Here is an 8,069-nt window from a genome sequence, read left to right as displayed (position 1 = left end):
ATTGCAGTGTGTGTGTGTGTGTGTGTGTGTGTGTGTGTGTGTGTGTGTGTTTCTCACCTCTTTGTCATCCTTTCCTCTGTCGATGGACACTTGGGCTGCTTCCACAGTTTGGCTATTGTGAATAATGCTGCTATAAACATAGTGTGTCCCTTTGAATTAGCATTTCTGTATTTTGGGGCTAAATACCCAGATCACTTCCAAGTTTTGTCAGTTATGAATACAGCTGCTATAAACATGTGTGCAGGTGTTTCTGTGGGTGTAAGTGTACAACTCCTTTGGGTGAATACCAAAGAGCATGGTTGCCAAATCAAATGGTAATAGTGTGTTTAGTTTTATAAGAAACTACCAAATTGTCCTCCAAAGCATCTGTATCATTTTTCATTCCCATCAGCAATGAGTGAGAGTTCCTCTTGCTCCACATCCTCTCCAGTAGTTGGTGTTTTGGATTTTGTTGGCATTTCAGTATTTCGGACTTTTGTCATTCTAATAACTGTGTCGTGTTATCTTGTTGTTTCAATTTGCAACTCCCTGATAATATATGATGTTGAGCATCTTTTCATTTGCTTATTTTCCATCTGTATATCCTCTTTGATGAGGTATCTGTTTATAGTTTTTCCCATGTTAAAATCAGATTATTCAGCTTTTATTGTTTTATTGTTGAGTTTTAAGAGTTCTGTGTATATTTTGGATAACAGTCTTTATCAGATGTGTCTTTGGCAAATATTTTCTCTCAGTCTGTGGCTTCTCTTCTCATTCTCTTGACCACCGATTGTTTTTGGCAAACACCCTGGGGATAGGACTTTTCTCACTGTGTTGGCTCTGAATCAGATCAAATAATGAACAGCCCTGTGAATAGGGCTTTTCAAGGAGTTGCCGGACAAGCGAAATAGTGCAAGGTGATGGGGATGGGCCTTTCTGAAGAGCTCCAAACCTGATCTGTCCCCTCCAGTGTCTGCTAAACTGCTTGCTTTCACAGTAATGGAGATTACAAGGCAGCAGTTTTGCAAGGTTCCTGTAGAGCTGGGGAGAAAAGGGATGAAAATAAAGCAAGTGAAAACATCACAAGGCTCCCTATTCTTACCAAGATTCAGCTAGTTCTCCTTGAATAACATCTCCTTGGATTATTGCAAGAAATTTGTTAATTTCCAGAGTCCTGAAAATTTAGATTTGACTTTTATTTTATTTATTTTTTTGCCAGTGTTCCTGTTGCCTTTATGGAGGTGTAAGGTTTTCAGGGGTCCTTTATCTGCCATTCTGGAAGTCTGTCTCTTATTGGCCCTTTCCTACAAACTGGTCTAACAGTGTTTTTCCAGTTGTGTGTGATGTTAAAAGCTGTTTCATACAACAAGGATTCTATGCTTGTGGAAAACAATACATAAGCAGATTTTTAAAATAAATCTCTGGTGTCACATTCGCTTTCCCGCCTTTGATTTCAACACACCCTTGGTGAACGGCTGCTTACCTGCTGGAGGTCCTACATCCTGCCCCTGCAGCAGTATCTCATGCTGCTCCTCTGCTTTATTGTCTCATGGCTTCTCCCTAAACCCCATAAAGACCCTTGACCTGTGTGAAGGTGCCCAGGGGTGCGAGGGATTTAAAGCTTTTGGGATAAGCCTCAAACAATCCGGAGCAGAGGTGGTAGATCTGTGCTAACATCCTGTAGTCGAAGAGACAATCTGAGGGCCATTCCACACCATTCCTTCTAGGATCCCCTTGGAGCTCAATCTGCACGTGACTGTAGTGGAAAGTAGCTCAGTGATACATAATTTATTGATTTTTTTCTCCTTCCCTGTCTCACCATTCCTTCTTTCCCACTTCCTGTGATCATCTTTCAAACTCTGTGCACATTATGTCTCAGATTTTACCTGTAGGGAAATCCAAACAAAGACACCATGGTTTAAGGAAAAGCTAAACACTTCCTCTTTACTACAGTTCTTAGAGTTTTATCCACTGTTTCTCAGAGTATTATTATCTAAGGGAATATTATGGTATGCTTTCAGCCCTTGAACCTTTTTAAATTTGTCATCTTGAGAGCATGTGCCCCATGGAATAGAAACATGCTTTCAGAAGTGTTGGTTTATGTGAGACATGTGGGGCATTCTTCCAGGAATCTCCCAACTATCTTAACGTTAATGCCTTGCTAGAGGGGAAAACAACCTTACCTTGACAGTGGCAAGGCTTCCAGTATCTTGTAGGTCCTCTTTAGCATAGGAACATTCTTTTGAAACTTCCCTTTTTCCTTACCTCCCGCAACCCCATAGTATGTCATCAGCCACCCCTCACAGCCCTGGTGCCGCAGCTCTTTCTGCCCATGGGTCCTGTCCCCATGGTTTGATAAACCAACACTTTGCGCACACACACGCACACACACACACACCAAGAAGTGTTGGTTCAGCATATACAGATATCTACTGGAGCTTAGGATATCCTTTTAGATGCTACTTAATGAGAGGAAGCATATTTAGCATTAAAGGCCTTAGTTTTCTGAGGACACAGTAGCAAAGAACTTTGGGGGTCGGACAAGAATATCTTATCATGATCCCTCAATACGACACATACATTAGAGTATTCCAACTCACATGACAGGCCATGGTATCACGGCTGGCAAGGCTCAGTATGATACAGAGATGCTAGACTTGCCCATGAGACAGAGTTAAGAGTTTATATTCTATTTGATTTATTTGATGAAAAATTTGTGATGTCTGTTCTACAGCAAAACGATACAATTGTGATTTAGCTGATTTTATGTATTAAAATGTCCCATGTTTTACCCCTTATAATATTCAATTTGGGGGCACCTGGGTGGCTCAGTCAGTTGAGTGGCCGACTCTTGATTTTGGCTCAGGTCATGATCTCGGGGTCCTGGGATTGAACCCCCATCTGGCTCTGTGCTCAGCAGGGAGTCTGTTTGTCCCCACTTGTACTCTCTCTGTCTCTCAAATAAATAAGTAAAATCTTTAAAAAATATTCAGTTTGGAGGATGTTAGAATTTTATGGTAATGTTGGCTTGTATGCATGTGGGTATGAGGGATGTAATGACAACTTCTTGTCCACATATCATGGTTTGGGGTCCACCTTTCCCCTTCCATGTGCTTTGGTGATGCCTCACACTTCCAGGTGATTAGAAGAGGCCAGTGATTTTTCAGCCCTTTGGATACCATCTCTGAGCTTTTCCATATTGGCAATAGATAAGAAGCTGTCTTTTTCTTTTGAATCAAGGACTGGAGGCATGCAGGTCTGGAGCTGGTGGTGGCTGTTTGGCCTGCCACGTGGAGAGAGCTGGGCCACAGCAAGAAGATAAAGCCAGTTAACAAAGGGAACCAGAGATGAACATGAGTGGACAGAAAGATGGAGTACTCCTGTCATTATTTGAGCCCTTATATATAGCCATGCCTGAAGGCAGCTTTGTTCCAGAACTTGCCAGTTGCACGAGTCAATAAATTCTCTTTATTGCAACTTGCTGAGCTAGTCGGTCTTGGAATTCTGTCACTTGTGACCAAAATTCTTGACTTAGAGTTGATTATAATCCAAGGTGCATGTTAAATATCGTGCTTGGTTCTGGCTCCATTCCCCACACCTCCCATCACCCTCCTCATAAAGGACAGGCTTTTGCTATGGAGTCACGCAGACCTGGGTTTACAGGCTGGTTTTACTGAGTGTTGTTGTCACGGACAATCTGTGACAGAAGTATCACAGCATCTGTACAAGAAGGTATGTTTTAAACCAATCAGATCTGGGGTGAAAATCCTGGATATGTCACTTTCTATCTTTGTGTTATTGAGCACATTTCATAATCTCTTTGAACTATATTTTCTGAGTGTACTGTGTGGAATTACAGCTCTTAAATTTCGTAGTTATTTTGATGATCAGAAATGATTTGCTTTGCTAGCTTGATAAATAATTGTTATACGTTTTGAATACCTCATTAGTTTTTCTTATTCCATAAAAGCAGTCTTTTAATAAAAGCAGAGGAAGAAACAAATGAAACAAAAACAAAAAACATTCAACCTCAGACTGCTCTCTCTGATGATTGCAAGTCATGCAAACAAAGGTTACAGGACATCATGCCTTGGAGAAACACGATACTGTTTCCACTTTTGCTCTCTCAACAAAAGAACTAAATAGTGAATTTTTACATTCACTGACCTGTAAATTTGTGATCTTCACAAGTATAATTTCTCTCATTTGCAAGAGCTTGTGGGACGCTGTTCTTTTCCCTTCCCAAAAAACAGAAGAGAAAACAATTTTCCTCTGCCTCTCACCCCCTCATTCTCCATAGTATTAACAGCAGATCTGATTACTCATTTAAGAGAGGGATACGAGATTGTGCCCAGTATTTTATGTTCCTTTTCTCTTGTAAACCACCCCTGACACCCCTGCGAGGTGCTAGAGACCCTACCTTGCTGCCGGCACCTGCTGAGGAGTCAGTTTCTCCTGCCACGTCTTTGCAGTGCCTTCTGTTGGCAAAGCTAACAATGGAAAAAATATTTAAAGGATCCAGCTTACTTTTTTTGCAGAGCTGGCATTGAAGGATTAACTTTCGGCTGAGAGGCAATACATTGATAATGGGTGCACTTACAAAACATCCCGGGAGGTGCTCAGGAAGAGAGAACACATGGTACCAAGAAGCAGACACTGGAAGGGAATTTACTTTTAAAAGAAGAAAATATCATATTAAGTGGTTTAGAAAAAGAGTTTGAATGAGATTTTAACTTAGAATCACAAAATTTGAAAATTTGAAAGTAAGGGCCTTTTACTGGCAACGAAATCATACTTAGGTTATAATTGGAATTTCCTGCACCTCAGTTACTTCATCTGAAAAAAAAAAGATTTTAATAGTGGAACTTCCTTTTTAGGTTCTTGTGAGAAATTTAATGGCATTTACACATAATGGATTTAAAACAGTAGAGGGTATATATTAAATGATCAATAAACATTAGCTACTGTTTTTAATTTTTAGAATGCACAGAGTGGTTGAGTATTTATTTATTTTGCTTTTCAAGGTCATATTATAACACATGCATCCAATAATTTCATTTACCATATATTTATTGATCATCTGCACACACTCCTCTGTATATCTAGAGTAGATCAGTGACAAAAAAAGGAAAAAATCCCTAGGGGGATGATATTCTAGCATGGACTGTACAAGCATTAATAACCCTATGAGGTCTGTTTGTCTTTCTTCTCTCTTCCCTCTTTACCTCCGATTAGAGAGAAGGACAAAGCTCCAGAATAGAAATCGGCAAACCACATCCAGTAGAGCATAACCGGCCCACTGCTTACTTTTGTGAATGTAGTTTTGTTGGAATTCAGCCATGCCCATTCATTTCTGTATCGTCTAAGGCGGCTTTCATGCTACAGTGGCCGAGTTAAGTAGTTGTGACAGGGACCAGGTGACCTGCAGGTTGAAAATACTTACTCTCTGGTCCTTTACAGGAAAAGATTGCCAACCCCTGGTATAGAAGAAAGCAGAGCTACATGGATGGAAAGAGCCTAAGAGGAGGAGAACCTCCCTTCCACCCCATCCCACCCCATGCCATCCGAATCCACCCACATTAGACCACATCTTGAGTGAGAAACAAGTTCGTATTTGTGTGAAGCCTCTGAGATTTGGGGGACATGTGTTACAATAGTTAGCTGACCCTTACTGATTTAAATTGTCACATTTTCTAAGGGATCTATCAATTTTACCAATGGTGATTCTTAATCTTTAATATTCGTATAATTCTCTTTTGAGGTGCCTGCCTCTTCAGTTTGCTGATTTTTTCTTCCTCACCTGATAACTGTCTACCTCACTGAAATTCTAATTTTGTCAATGGACACCCTAGGCTTTGAGAACTTCTCCAGCGTCATTTTCACTGAGTCCACGGAAGTCTACATCTTTGCAAGAGTTCCAATTTCATTTTACAAACAGTTTCCATAGCATTTGTATAACGTTTGAACTATTTGGGGTGCACAGAATAATCAACAAGAACACGGAGGTGGTGATAGGACTAGAGTCTGTGTTACAGCAAAAACTGTTTTTCTTTTTTAAACAGTCGGTTTATTCATGATTATTTTTGCATTAAGATCATTTTGTTTCCCTGTTCAACTTTGTAACTGGGGAATAGATATCAAGTACTCGGACGAGGCTCCTTCTGGTATGTGTAAGAAAGCCAAGGGAGGGGGAGGGGCATCTAACCTCTGCTGGGAGAGTAGAGAGATGATTAACAGAGGACAAGACATTTGAGCTGGGTGTTAAGCGGGTGAATATGAGTTTTCTGGGAGAGAATGAGGTTAGACATTGTAGGGTGGGTGTATGTAAGCAGATGTTAATGACACACATCTGGGCACAAACTTTTAACAGAGTTGTCTGTGGAAGCACGAAGTGTCCACATAAAGCATGGCCACAGGTTGAGAAGGTGAAAAAAATCACAGCAAGATCATTAAGGCCTTGAGTATTCTTCAATGAGCGTTTCGGCTTTTTCTTTAAGCAATAGTCCCCCGGTTTTAAAAAAGCAAACCTGTCACATCAGGTTTCATATCACTGCTATAACGTTCATCCTACCCCCTCGACAAAGTCATTCATAGACTGAGGAATTCCAAACACTTATTTGAAAACCATTGCAGGGAATACCATGGGGGGCTGGGAAACAGCAGAGCCCCACGAGGAAATCTGAATTTCAGCAGGACCACGATGCTGTCACGTAAGGATGGGTTGTAGGAAGGAGAAACTGAAGCCAAGAGAGCATTTAGGAGAATTGCTTCTGTGTTCACTGCAACTACATGAAGTACCAAGGATGATACAGGTAACTTGTAAATATGTGTGGGTTGAAAAAAAAATCCATAGCTATCTTAGGAGTGGGTGAAGCCCTTGTTACATATCTTATAGGAAGAGTAAGAGAGCCCTACATCACTGTTTACTAACCAAAGATCATCAAGATGAAAGTTCAAGGTGTGTCTTGGTGTCTTCTTTGAGAGGCCAAAGCATTTGGTTGAAAAGAGAGATGCTGGGGCATCTGGGTGGCTCAGTCAATTAAGAGCGTGCCTTCAGCTCGGGTCATGATTTCAGGGTCCTGGGATCAAGCCCCACGTCTGGCTCCTTGATCAGCAGGGAGTCTGCTTCTCCCTCTCCCTCTGCCCCTACCCCCACTGTGCTCTCTCTTTCTGTCTCCCAAATAAAGAAATAAAATCTTAAAAAAAAAAAAAAAGGAAAGAAAAGAGAAGTGCCTGCCCCTCTTGGGACCATCCTGATGGGAGAATAAAAACTCTGAGCTGACTCTTGGCCATAAGGAGTATAATTTACAAGCATAAACAATGGGTTTGCCAATTCAACCGAGTTCCAGGAATTAATGTCAGGCCCAAGGCTGAACAAACCAGGAGCTCAGTATCTTCCATGCCTGCCTGGGCAAAAGCTGGTAATGTGACAATTTTGTTATTGGTAATATATACCAATTTCATACTTATATGGCTAGAGACTCTAGTGTCAGGATAGTGAGAGTATAAAAGAAATAAAATAGAAACACTAACAACTGACATGTGTATTTGAGACTAACTAGAGTATTATTATTATTTTTCTTAGCTGTCATTTATTTGGCTCCCGCTATGGACCTAGTGTTTTGCTTACATTAACTTTCAGCCTTACAAGTGCCCAGCTTGGTTCCATTGGTTCAGTCCTCAGACATCCTCCAAGGTCCATTTCACATGCCACTTCCTCCATGAAGCCTCCCTGACCCCCGAGCAGTTGCTACCCTCCAGTGTCTGCTTCCAAAGCCTTTCTCTGAGCATTCCTCATCACATTTACCACTTTGCTTAGAATTTCTGTCATTTTGTGCTGCTACTACTTCCCCTTCCAGCCTCTTCAGTGATGGCGGAATCTGTGTTGGACTCATCCCTTATCTGCCCATGGAGTTTTCAAGAAATACCTGTCGCTCACCTACCGTCTCAAGGAATTCGGTAGGTGCAGGCCTGGTGTCTTTGTGGAGCTTAGTTCCTGTTATCATGGAGGAAGCAGATACTTAAACATAATTTCAGGGTGCCCAGACTGATCCCAGACATTCAGGCTGGTTGTTGAAGAACAAGAGGGT

This window comes from Eumetopias jubatus, unplaced genomic scaffold (genome assembly GCF_037043125.1).
Source record: "Eumetopias jubatus isolate StellerSeaLion01/CBP00866 unplaced genomic scaffold, mEumJub1_p1.0 scaffold_4, whole genome shotgun sequence".
NCBI lineage: Eukaryota > Metazoa > Chordata > Mammalia > Carnivora > Otariidae > Eumetopias > Eumetopias jubatus.
Note: the sequence above shows the minus strand (reverse complement) of the source record.